The sequence below is a fragment of the Rhyacophila brunnea genome, unplaced genomic scaffold (genome assembly GCF_057557595.1).
Source record: "Rhyacophila brunnea isolate RB1 unplaced genomic scaffold, BYU_Rbru_1.0 scaffold_10, whole genome shotgun sequence".
Taxonomy (NCBI): Eukaryota; Metazoa; Arthropoda; class Insecta; order Trichoptera; family Rhyacophilidae; genus Rhyacophila; species Rhyacophila brunnea.
This window is the reverse complement of record NW_028232752.1, coordinates 7,749,364-7,763,090: the sequence shown is the minus strand read 5'-3', so window position 1 is coordinate 7,763,090 and position 13,727 is coordinate 7,749,364. Positions and strand designations below refer to the sequence as shown.

Genomic DNA, 13,727 nt, shown 5'->3' with positions numbered 1-13,727 from the left:
TGGTTCTGTGTGTTGCCTTAAAATGTGGTAGCCGTACTGATAAGCAAGTAGATGGTATTCCGTTTCATAGGTAAGTTGCATGTTCGTGATAATTTATTTGTATTTTATTATATATTTTAATATCAGTGACCTAGTGTTTCTTTAAAATAACTTAAATTATGGATATCTTTACCTAATGGTTGCATTTTGACCGCTTAAAAATACTATATAACGTAAAAAAAAATAGAAAATTATATTTTAATTCTGAGCGTCTAGTGCGAGCACTTTGGGCGAGCACTAGCGAAATGGTCTATGGTCTCGAACATTTTTAGACGAATGCGTTCGCTCGCCTACAAACCAAACTCTAGGCACGCTGCTTCATTTAGCAATGCAACGGGTGGCGTCTAGATGTATCTATAGTCTAAGTTAGGCGGTCTTTAATATACGGCCATATATTTCCGATACAACATTTCACGCTGAAGTGTGATACGGCGAACTTCATACGTACAAGTTTCCAGAAACGTATTTAAACATTACACAGTTTACCATGTTTTCTACTAAATTAACTCAAAATATTTACCACACACTTTATATTTCACTCAGACTATATAATTTTTCAGCAATATGATTGCATTGAGATTTTTACGAAGAAGCATTAATCAATCCTATTTTAAAATTAATTATAAGGAATCGCGCGTGACTTCGTCATATCACTTAATTAGAATTAAGACACTCACGCCTGTCGCAGTAGTGAGAGAAAGAGAATATGTGATGCTTTAAACTATGGCATAGTCCCCTTATCGTCGAACACTATGTTCTTTGAGTTTTTTTTCACAGATTTGAAGAGTTTGTGAGACACACATGTGTCGAACTCGAGATAAACAGGACAGCGAACTGTCGAGAACGTCGTCTAAGAGGCCATCCATGGACTGAAACCGTATGCGGTTTAGATCCGTGTGCCATACTAAACTTGTTCATGAAAATATATTTTCACTAAATTTGTAAGTGTAAGTGTATGGTACGAGTATAAACGGATACGATCAGATGCTTATAATATACTTTGTGGAAATATATTTCCATGACAAGAAAAGATAAGCTTAGTATAGCACACGGTTCAAAACCGCATTCGGTTTCAGTCCATGGATGGCCTATAATTCATATTGAAATACTTTCCTTAGCCAAACACATAAGTAATACATATTTGTTCAAGTTGAAAATTGGCATTGTTAGAGTCTTATAGATCACTGCCAGTTTTGATACTGGTAGTAGATCACTTCCACTTACCAAGTCTCGAAATGGACCGGAGCCCCGTTCCGGTACATGAAATCCCGAAAATTATCGCAGCGTCTTGTGAAAAAAATAATTTGGCCATCTGAGCTAGATAAGCCATATAACAAAAATATTACTGCCGCCTACCTGGTTGAAGTTACATGCCTGGTACTTATCGTCACTGTTCTGGCAGAAGACACTAATTTGAAAAAATGACATATTGAGTTAGTTATACCAAAATGTTCCTTATTTCAAACTTTACCATCTAGAAACCTTCTTAATAAATAAACAGTCTTTATTTTAAAGTCATCCTTTTTACGATTACTTAATAAACTCACATGATAGACCATTTCAAAAATTTTAACAACTTTACTCAAATTTTTTCTCCAGTTAGTGTGTTCTGCCAGAACAGAGACGTCATAATATTGTACCAGATTATGTTATCACATTTTTCTTATGCTGTTTTTTTATCACACATAATTATTATTCTAGTTATATTAAAAAGTTGACAGAATAATAACAACTGCTTTCCGTGACTACGTGACGTGATAAGGACGATATCGCTCTTGTGTCAATCCTTAATTTCTCTCATGCAACGCTAATTCTCACTAACCTCAAATATTGGTTTATTCATTTAAAAATAAATACAACTAACTTTCATAATATATTATATTATTTGAAGTTGTTAACATTCTCGTTGGAGCCTGTTTTTCATGTAATTTTCTTCGTAATTTTATCACATTATCGCCCTGCTTATATTTGCTCTTTATCTCAAAGCATACATGGTTAAGTGATTCCGAAAAAAACTCTGTGGGAATATATACTTTAAATTCGCAGTAAACGAACCATAAAACCATCGGGTATTGTTTGAATAATTAAAGTTTTTTATATACAACTTCCGTTTTGTTAGAAGAAGCTTTGCCAAAATGACTGCGCACCAAACTTGAATAGGTATATTTAAAGTGCGCCAATTTTGTCAGTCGCTGTATTATTTTTATGGGGTCTAATTGGACTAAAACATGGTGATTTACATATTGTCTTTTTTTCTATTCAAATTAAAAACAACAACAGCTAATGCGAATATTACTCAGAATTAGAATAATGGTAATATTTACATAAATTATATTATGTAATCGAGCTTAGAGCTTTTAAAAAAATCCATTGTGCTTGATGGTTTTATTTAGCTTTTATAACTGTGGAATAAAAATGTTTTAATATTAAAATTATACAACGTTGTTATGATCTGTGGGTCTATTCTATTACTTATCGAACACTAAAGTAATAAATAGTATCAAACTTAGGGTAGGTTTGTATCAAAATATTAGCACTTATTGTAACAATTACACGAAGCTGGTTTTTATTGTTGCAATAAGTGCGATATTTTAACAGCAGCAAGATAGGTGCAGAGTTTCGTAAACTTTTTCTGCGATGGAACACTTCGAAAATCCAGAAATTTTAACGGAACGCCTTGTTTATTTTGTAGGGTTGGTAAATCAATAAATTTAAACAAAAATGAGAAAAAAACAATAATTATTTATTTAGGCATTATTTTTAAAACACAGTGAATGAAATTCTTAATGATTTCGATAATTTTGGGTTCTTGAATTGCATATCTTCTTGATATCAGGCACAATATTAGAAAGTTGAATTATTCTTATATCTGGTGTGGTGTCGAGCCTGTTCCTGGACACTGACTTCGTTGCGGCATAATCCTACTTCACATAAATATGTCGTAGTCAACAATTAACGTAAAAGTAAAACAACAATATCTGGTTTTGACACACTGAGGGACTCTTTTGAAAAATTCACGTTCCGCGGAACATAGTTTGGCTAACAACACATTCTTTGGAGTATTATAAATGATATCTTAAAGATTTTCCGAAAAACATTCGAAAAGTTTTATTTTTTAAAAATCGCAGATAGAGAAAACAATACTGAAATTATATACTTACTGAATTTAACAGACATGGAGTAATGCGTACACGAAGCTAAATGTCAATATGCTTATATAACACTAAACTAACCTCAAATATAAAACGATAGGATAAAAGTAATTACCAGAAATTATTTTGCAATCACAATTATATGCAATGCTCTCAAATTCTTACAATTACCTTCTGAACGATTCGTTTTTAGAGGGTCAACAATTCCATCGAAAGGAAGCTTTTTTTCATACCGGTATAAAATGTATACCTCTATGATGTACAGGTTTTTCTTGAATCTCGCTTCGGTATGTCATGTCAGCAATGTAATTTTAGGTCGTCGGAATATTGTAAGTGGAACAGTGTCTTCGGGGCCCGTTCATGATTGAGGCTCTTTTCATATCGTGTTGTGACGTCACACGCGATCTCTTTGAAGATGGTTTTATAATGAGAGAGTACACCGCGTTAATTATGCGCAATTTAGATGAAGATCAGTAATTCGAATTAGTAAGCGATCGCATTACAGTTTTGCGATGAAATCGCGACGGAATACTTTTGTTCGTTTCGTCATTTAAACATTCTCATTAAAAACCTCACTGTTTAAAATAATTAATAATTAATATTATTCAAATGTTACAATATAATAACATCTTATTTTATTTTGACATATAAAATACCTGTTTCATTTTCAGAGTAATATCTTCAAAGATCGTTAGATTTTAATTTGGATAGTCTGTTGGAATGGGAAGGTTAACTTTAGTACTTATTGGAATTGTGCATTATAGTGTTATGGGAATGTAGTATGTCCTGGTGTAAGGCAATGCGTAAACAGTATTATACAACACTGATGCTACTGTTAAAATTTCGGCAGAGTTTAATAATATAATTTATATTATTTTAATATACTTAATGCAGAATCGATTTTACCAAGACCGTGATAATATTATGATTCCGAGAAATCTCAAACGAATTATTTGTACGCCTTTTGTATTATTGCGATTCTCAGTAAGGAACTATTAATAATACAAACATGATGTTCGCGTTCGGTAAGGAGCTTAAAAGTTCCTTTGAATATAAAGCTTGCGGGTGAATGATCACTATTAAATTCGATAATCATGCGCGGTGATAAAATAAACTCAATATAGTCAGGATTAGTTTACTTTGTATGAATTATAATAGTTAGTTTGTCATAGCTGTGTATGAAAAACTTTGGTAATGTCGTCCGCATTTAACATATTATAATTATTAATAATTGTACCTACACTTTTATCCTTATGGATAACCAATTAAATCATCATAATCCATCCATTGTTAATTCCCTACCACGTACATATACCGATATTAATTATGAGTTCAGTGATCCAGCGGGTTTTAGGGCATCCCTGTCGCCATTTCTTCTGTTTGTCGATCTCTATCTTACTTTGTTCTTTGTATTTTGTGAAATGCACAAATCGACAGTGAGGCGTGTATTTTCAAAGTGAACTTAATCCACCTCAACAAATGTTTGGCAAAAGCCAAAAACTGTTTACGATGTCTATGTCATAAATGTTTTTTTGTGTATTGGAATAAGTTACCTTTTTAACCAACACCGATTTTGAAATTGATTTTTCTACTAGATTCAATGCCATTAGGTTATTCTATACGAAAGATACTTGTTCAAAATTCTATCCTTTAAATTCTGGCATTCATAACTCACTTTCGTCAAGTAATGGAATAAGTTCACTTTGAAAATACACCCCTCGTTTGGATTTCGAATGCACTCCTTCCATTCCAGTTTGATTCTGCGACTAATCTCTTCAAACTTACCACAATCAATAATAATTGACCTTTGTTGTCGGGATAGACGGAGTCGTTGAGGCGTTATGTTAATAATATATAGGTAAATACTTCATTACAATTATAATGAATTGTTAGGTTAAGTTAGTTTAAAAATCTACCTTATAATCTCATTCTTTATTATGATTCTAAAATCAAATCTTAAAAATTGCGAGTCGGTTAAGATCTTCCTCTGATTGTAGACACAGTTGAATTAAGTTGTAGAGTATTTTTGGTTCTTGTCTGTTTAGTGGAAGCCAGCGGCAAACAAATTTTGAAAATAGCTGAATATACTGGATTATTTGTTAGGTTAGGTTATGTTATGTTATCATTCTTGAATTAATGAATTTTGCTGTAATCGGATATGAAAATTGCCACTGTTCCCGCCTGGCTTCCAGTAAACAGACATGTACTTACCGTATTTTTTGTGACTGGGGGTTGCCTTTGCGATAATAATGCACATTGACACAGTATAGCTAGTTCTCGCATATATAATATATATCAAATTAGCTGGATAAATATGTAGACACGAGAAAATCTGATATATTGAAAATTATGAAGTGGTTGGAATTAACATAGATACCCGCTGTTAATTAATATATACATTTAAGGTTATCCCTCAGATGAGGCAAAAAGATCGTGGCTAGGCGATGCGCAGATTGCGGGTCGCGGGTGCAAATGACGCATGTCAAACGAAATATAATTTGTCATACAAATCCAACATGTGTCCATTTAATGTTCTGTTTATTGTTCTATCGGTAACAATAATAATATATTAATTGACATGTTTTCTTTTTAAAGTAAATGGGTAACGTTTTTAGTCATCTTTACACGATTTAAGAATTAATACGCCATCAGAAACAAATGTACGTGTTTCCAGCTCGACGTTCGATCTCCGAATGGCAGCGAGTCCAAAATTTCGTCGCGCCTATAGTTGAAAATTATTTGCCGTTTCACTGATGTATCACCTTAAGTGCAGTGTGCAGTACGTACTGCGCAGTAAGTCAAATAATATTATTTTATAAAATTTTAAATTTATTTTACATCATTACTTATTTCCTGTATGATCTCATTTTATTTACTTAACACGATTCAACTCATTAAATTTTCTTTAAACTACATTTACATACTCAGCCAGACGTTGTTTCGTAATAATATTATATCAAGCATATTATTTTAGTTTGATTGTATAGTACTATTTATTATCCATGCATTCTTATACTGATCTTATCATAATATGCTACTATACTATTCCAAATAACTATGCATTATTCATATAGACAATAAAACAGTTTAAATTGAAATCACATTAGTGCTTGTGTATAACATAGCATACGCCCGTCAGAAAGAAGCCAACCCACAATCGTATCAAAAATTAATTAACTATTGTAAATGAATAAAATTCGAAAGCGTTAGACAGCATTAAACTAATTCATAATTTTGTATACTAATATTAATTATAATAAGTGTCTTGTTAATGATATATTTACTTAAATTGACAATGTTTCTTTAATCGGACGAAACCGGTCTTGATAGTTATTACATTATGCGGGCTCTTAGACTATAGATACATCTAGACGCCACCCGTTGCATTGCTAAATGAAGCCGAGTGCCTTGCGTTTGGTTTGTGGGCGAGCGAACGCATTCGTCTACAAATGTTCGAAACCATAGACCATTTTGCTAGTGCTCGCCCAAAGTGCTCGCACTAGACGCTCAGAATTAAAATATAATTTTCTATTTTTTTACGTTATATAGTATTTTTAAGCGGTCAAAATGCAACTATTAGATAAAGATATCCATAATTTAAGTTATTTTAAAGAAACACTAGGTCACTGATATTAAAATATATAATAAAATACAAATAAATTATCACGAACATGTATCAACTTACCTATGAAACGTAATACCATCTTCTTGCTTATCAGTACGGCTACCACATTTTAAGACAACACACAGAACCATCTTTTCTACTTAATTAACTAAAAATATTTACCACTGACTTTATGTTTAACACAAAACATATCAATTTTAGCAACACGAGCTCGCAAGTTATCGACGCTATGTGAAGCGTTTCTCCCCGATTTGATGGCGATACTTTTGGAAACTAGCTCACACTAAATTTAGACCTTTTATCTTACTCTAGCGCGTGTCGCAGAGATTGTAAGGGTGCCGAATACTTTCTCACTCGCACTCATGCATCGTTTTTGTTCAGGCCTTGTGCGGGCTGTATTATACTATTTTGCTGTCTGTAGTTACGTTTTATGAAGGTATGCCCCTTTCTATACCCCGCGCAGCCATACCGTGACAAGTGTCTACTGCATTTGCTACGACAGAAGAGTGGACAGGGGGTCGAACATACCGTTTGGTGGTTCATGTAGGCGCAAACTCCTATATGTATATTTTGACGTATATGTACTCCTAACTAGCCATACAACGAAAAACGTGTGTATAAAAATTTTTAGAGATGCTTAAAATAGATTCACTGCTGATTAGTTAATTACATTTTAATTACCACATTTAAATATCATGTTAATTATATCTAATGGCCAACTACAGCAAACGCGCCAGTCGCGGTGTTAGCACTAAATGAGACTCGAATAACGATAAATATGAAAAGTAACAAGCTGTAAACGATTTTAAAAATAATAACAAGATAAAAAGAACTTTTTATATATGTTTTTAAATTTTCTGTTGAATCAAATAAACGTCAGACAATTATATTGCGTTGCTGTTTCGTTAGCCATCTTGTGTGACGTTCAATATAAGTAAAAAAGATAAGTATAAAAAAATAATTTAGGACAAATAAGGCAATTGTATTTAATTATCAATACTGAAATGTCATTTTGACATTTTATATTGATTTCCATAGTAACGCACGTATATATTAATAATTTAGTTGCTAGGACCCCCTTAGCAACCAATAATAGTGTTTTACGGATTTCTTCTGAAATAACTTTTCATACAAAACAGGATTAACTGAAAATGAATTCAATTCTGCTTAAAGATGGCTTAAATTATTAAAAGAATGCATTGTCATCGTGTTCTGGTATATTCTAAAAGTTTCAAATGTCTAGCTTGTCGGGAAGATTTGTATTGGACAAACAAGAATAGGAGCTAATAAAAACGTGGTAAAATGTGACAATGTTTCATAAAAGTCTATTTATCTCTGTTTCCATAGCATGTGGGTTGGCTACTTTATGCAAACCTAAGTTCACGTATCGGTTCGATTAATATCTGTAATTTTAATATTACAATATATTGCGTTACGTATCCAATGCGGAAACTTCAGTCACGTCCGAGTTGCCCGAATGCAAAACCAATCTATGCCCAGAAAAAATATGTACTTACTACATTCACGAATCTGTGTCATGGGCCCAATTCGCGCCAAAAATTCAATCTCGGCAAAATATCTTCGATCAAACTTTCACACCAAGCTGTAGCCAATCAATAAACCACACACAACAGATATTTCGAAAGATCTCTCGAGTTTACATTTTTGACGGATCTCAGTTACTGCTGTTTTAATGTATAGATCCGTTTGTGTGTATCGCAATGTAAAGTTCGAAGCTTGAATATCTACTCACGTGCATTGGAGTTTACCTTTTCGATTCGTAAACTTTTTCCTTGTACTACACTTTTCAGTTAACTTTGACTTTTGTATTCTTATTTGTCACTTTAGTCTTAAAACTTAGGTGTTGTTTTTTTTCTTTGTTTACATGTAATATTATTCGAATTTCGAAAACACTTTTTTAAATATGTGTAGGTAGGTAATACCTATATAAAAACGTTAGCATATTTCCAAATGAAATATTCTTTAGTTAGTCGAATCAACTTTATTTATTTTGTATTCCTTACTTTGATATCGCTCACGATAGCCGAGCGGCTTACGCGTCGGATTATAATGTCGTGGGTCCTACTCATCAGCTACATCTTCTTGGCTACGTATTAAAATTGTGAATGTTTTAACCGCACTTCCATTATAAACTAACAAGCTTCTCCCATTTAGTAGACAACAGCGCCTAGAAGCGTAGCCAAGAAGATGTTGCAGAAGAGTAGGTGTGTGTTTGGAGTCAACGTATGGACCTAATAGGTTGAACAAGTAGCTAACATCCATTTCTCGTAAAAACAAAAATGTGTTACTACAAACCTTCACTCTGTGGCGGCCCATTTGATATTCTTAGGATCGGACATTGTTTAAACAATATCTTCATCTTCATATCCTTCACTGTTGATGATCGTGACTCCTTTTAAATGCTCTAATTATGTCTCCAACGACAACTAAATTCAACCTTCTGGATAGCTAAAGGTTCTACACTCTTCGGGACTGACCCACGATATTTCCTTTGTCGATTTTCCAAATTATTATTTTTCCTTTTGGTTATATGTCCAAATAGCTACTCAACGGAAATTGAAGACAATATTTACAGACGATTTTTATTAAGTAAACATATAATTTGTTTAAAATATCTAATGATGTATCGAAGTGCATATTATTACGAACGTAATCATTGATCACTGTCTAGTTTTATAATTATTACGAAATTGTTACAAAAATTTTCCGCGCGCGTCACAGATTGATGTTTCCTGATGTCTCGGGCCTCTCAGGCCGTTCGCTTCCTCGTCGCAGGTAAGACGGCGGCCATCTTGTGCGCGCTTGTGATTTTTACCTGTGCACGTCGTCAGTGTTGAACAGAACCAGAAGAGGGTGGCGGTGGGGGAGGGGTGCGGAGGCTTCTCAGGCCATAGCCGACGGCTTGCATAACGGTTAACCGGCGTGGAGATAAAAACGTATTTATATCTCGGATTTTATGATTACTTACCTACCGCGAACGGGTTAACTGATCTGCCTATTTAGTATTTACTTAGGAAAATTTTACGAATTAATGACAATGGGTAACTTGCTTATAAGAATTATGAAAGCTAACGACCAATATAACACCACTACAAATAATTACAAGATAAAAAGAACTTTTTATATAAGACAACGTTTTTAAATTTTCTGTTGAATCATATAAACTTGACTTGACTAGCTTAAACGATCAAAAAAAAATTGTACTTGATAGAAATAATATTGAAATGTCATTTTGACATTCATATTGATTTCCATAGTAACGCACGTATATATTATTAATAATTTAGTTGCTAGGACCATCCTCTTAGCAACCAATAATGATGTCGAAATAACTTTTCATACAAAACAGAATAAACTTAAAATTCAATTCTACTTAAAAATGGCTAAAAGTATTTAAAAAATGTATTGGCATCGTGTTCTGATATATTCTAAAAGTTTTAAATGTCTAGCTAGTCGGGAAGTTAGCTAAAAATCGATTGCAAGATTTGTACCGGACAAACAACCACCGGACAAATAAGAATACGAGCTAAGAAAAACGTTGTAAAAAGGGGCTGACACGGCGATTAACATTAATATCTTCTTTAACTTATGCCGCCCCCTATTTGACGTAGCCATCATCGGTTACATGTAAATTGTACGTGAAACATTTCACCGTGGCACAGTATGCCGTGAGCTTTATTATCGGTAAGAGATGACCGTATAGTGTACCTATACTGTATACTATACGGTCTCCAATTTTATTAGATTCAATATGAACATTAATTCAATTTTTATAGCTGATTTTAGCAAAATTCACGAATTCAAGAATGAAAACCTAACCTAACAAATTTAATAATTCAGTATGTCAGCTATTTTCAAAATTTGTTTGCTGCTAGCTTCCTTGCTTAGAATATTTGTCACACCATTATCATCAACTATGGCACTACAGCCATTGGCTAGTCTTGGCCTCCTTCAAAAACTTCCTCTATCATGGATGATCCAGTCCCGACACTCTTCAGTTGCTTTTACCGTGCAATCTCTCGTGTCACACTATTAATCCAAATAAAATATTATATAATCCCAATCGAAAGTGTGATTAGTCAGGGTTCCATGGTTAAGTTGGGAGAATATTTTTTCCCGAATTGCTCGGATTCTTGTAGATAATAATATATTCTTCTCTTCTTCCACCCTGTCTCGTCCCAACATTGGGGCATAGGGCAAGCACAAGTTGGCGCCACTTCTCTCGGTCCATCGCCAACTCTTGCGCCTCCCGCCATGTCAGACCTGCAGCACGTAGGTCGCTCTTGTAACACCGCTGCAGGGTGAGGGAGGGCCGGCGACGGCGACGGAACCCTTAAGGCTGTTAGATTTACTATTATGATTGATTATGATTATGATGTTTTTTTTTAGAATTATTAATAACCATAACCATGTCGTTGCTTTTTCGTATAAGGTGGTTGTTAGTAATTTTGAACAATCACAAACACCCAGGCTTTGCGAAAAACACAAACAAATATTGTGTGTGACCCTGACTGGGAAACGAACCCAGGAACTCTCGAGTGGAAGGCAGGCGCCTTACGCTCTGCACCACGAGAGCCGCCATGATTATGATGTTAGATTTATTATTAAAGATACATTTAATGATTGAGATTTTCACGGTTGTTTTATCTGCAACGAGCCCGAAACGTCGAGGAAAAAAGGGAGAAGTACACGCGGTGGAAATCCAAGAATATATTTCGATAAAGATACATTTGTTTTAATATCTTAATAAATACTGTCAAAATCATTTGACTATAACCTAATATGGAAGTTATTATAAATTTTATATAATTTAGCTTCTATATTTTTTCAGATGACCGTACTAAAAAAACCGGTTATATAATATTATTATAATTACTATGGGGGGGTTGAGAACAGCTTTTTTACTATTATTATAATGTTCGTCTGCCCCCAACCGGGCTATAATTTATTCTTGTTCTATGGCTCGATATCAAATTGTGAGACAGGTTGTTGGACGTCTGATGCAACTCGTTTGTGGCACACATATTAATAATAAAAATCCACATACAAACATGATAACGTGCAGGGTAGTGCGTTAGATTTTTTTATCGAGGGAAAACATTTCTTGAAAATATTTAAAAATATAAGCAAGTTAAAGATTTCAACATGAAAGTGAAAACCGTATGATATATTATTATGTAACGTCTGAACCAATTTATTATACATTTAATTTCTGTTTTAAGTACTCAATACAATTAGATTTGATGAATAATTTCCAAGTATGATAATAATCAACGAATAAAACACAAGATTTGAGAATATAAAATTCTATAATATTGAATAAAAAAAATAGTTTATTAAAATTATTAGCAAGTCTAAGTAGGTTATAAAAACTAAATAATGAAATGATCCGCGACGTCGGTTAGTAAAATAATTAAGGATCTAATAAGTGATACCTGGCGGCTCTTGTGGTGCAGTGCGTATGGCGCTGGCCTTCCACCCGAGAGTTCTGGGTTTGATTTCCGGTGAGGACGCAATATTTATGTATTTTTCTCAAAGCCTGGGTGTCTGTGATTTTTCAAAATTACTAACAACCACCTTGTACGAAAAATCGAGGACATGGTTATTAATAATTAAAAAAAATAGTCAACGTTATAATGCATTTTTATAAGCATTTCACAACACTACTAACAACTACTAGTTGGATCATTAGATATTAAAATAAGTAATTGGAAATATTTGCCACGAATGTTTTCTTTTTAGAGATATGTTAATTATTCATTGCGACAATTCTATAAGTATATTTGAGGGATCTTATTTTAATATTATTTAACCTATGTTGGTTTCAGTTAATATATTAATAATAATAATTTTGGCAGCATACAACTTATACACTTAATTTAATATAGATATAATATAGTAGTAAGTAATGACAAAATAACATTAAATTTATTTTTTATATACGTGTGTGCTTTCTTAATACCTAAAATACCGATATTTTGGATTTTTGAAACCGGTATTTCGGTATCGATAAATAATTTAAAACCGGTATTGTAGTCCCTTCTAATTGGACCAATAAATAGTGTTAGGATATTTATTTTTTGAGTGTTATTATTATTATATGATGGTACAGTAATTTTACATTTGTATAAATATATTTCCAAGTTCTAATAATTGTAAAATACACAACTCTTTTCTTGATAATCCGACGTTATCTATGACAGATATTTAAGTAGTTTATTTTTAGCCCCTCCTTGCGGCGAATGTCACTGATAACCAGTTACATCGTTCCATTCTGCTAGTGTGTTACCTAAATTCTGATGAAGTGTTTGGATGAAGAAAAAAAAATCTAAATGAACACCTGTGCAACGTCTCCGCACAGAAAAATGTTTTTCTCCTCCTTCCCAACTTTGCGCCTCAGTGGTGGCAATCCATTGCCAACAATCATTGGGTTCAAGAGTCAGGAATTTGTATTGCCCAAGAGATAGACCACACACAATATACGCACTTAGAATATTATAGATACCTAATAATATAAATATTTAATAATATGCAATAAAACCAGAAGGTTGTGTAGATATAACATGTTATGTTATTATTATTACATCAAGCTAAATTAGGTATTATGCTCATTCATCATAAAGATCTGGTTATATTATCAAAAATGTGGGATTTGATATCGTCAAAATTATTTTTGACATTTATCTTGAAAACGAAGATGATCCGTTTTTTGTTGTTTGAAGCGAGATTGCGTAAGTTACTTTGGACGTTAAAGATTAGTCTGATTTAAAATATACTTGAAATTTTAATTTTAATATATTTGAACTATTTTATTAATCAAAACTAAAAGATCACAGCTGTGACAATTACATAGTATGTATGAGCTGTTACTTTAATGAATTCATTATTCA

General features: G+C 33.1%; 1 protein-coding gene across 3 annotated transcripts in view; it reads left to right on the top strand.

The window, feature by feature from the left end:
* Positions 1-13,727, top strand: part of ec (ubiquitin specific peptidase echinus) — a 424,072-nt gene that overhangs the window by 379,422 nt on the left and 30,923 nt on the right. The window lies entirely within an intron of this gene.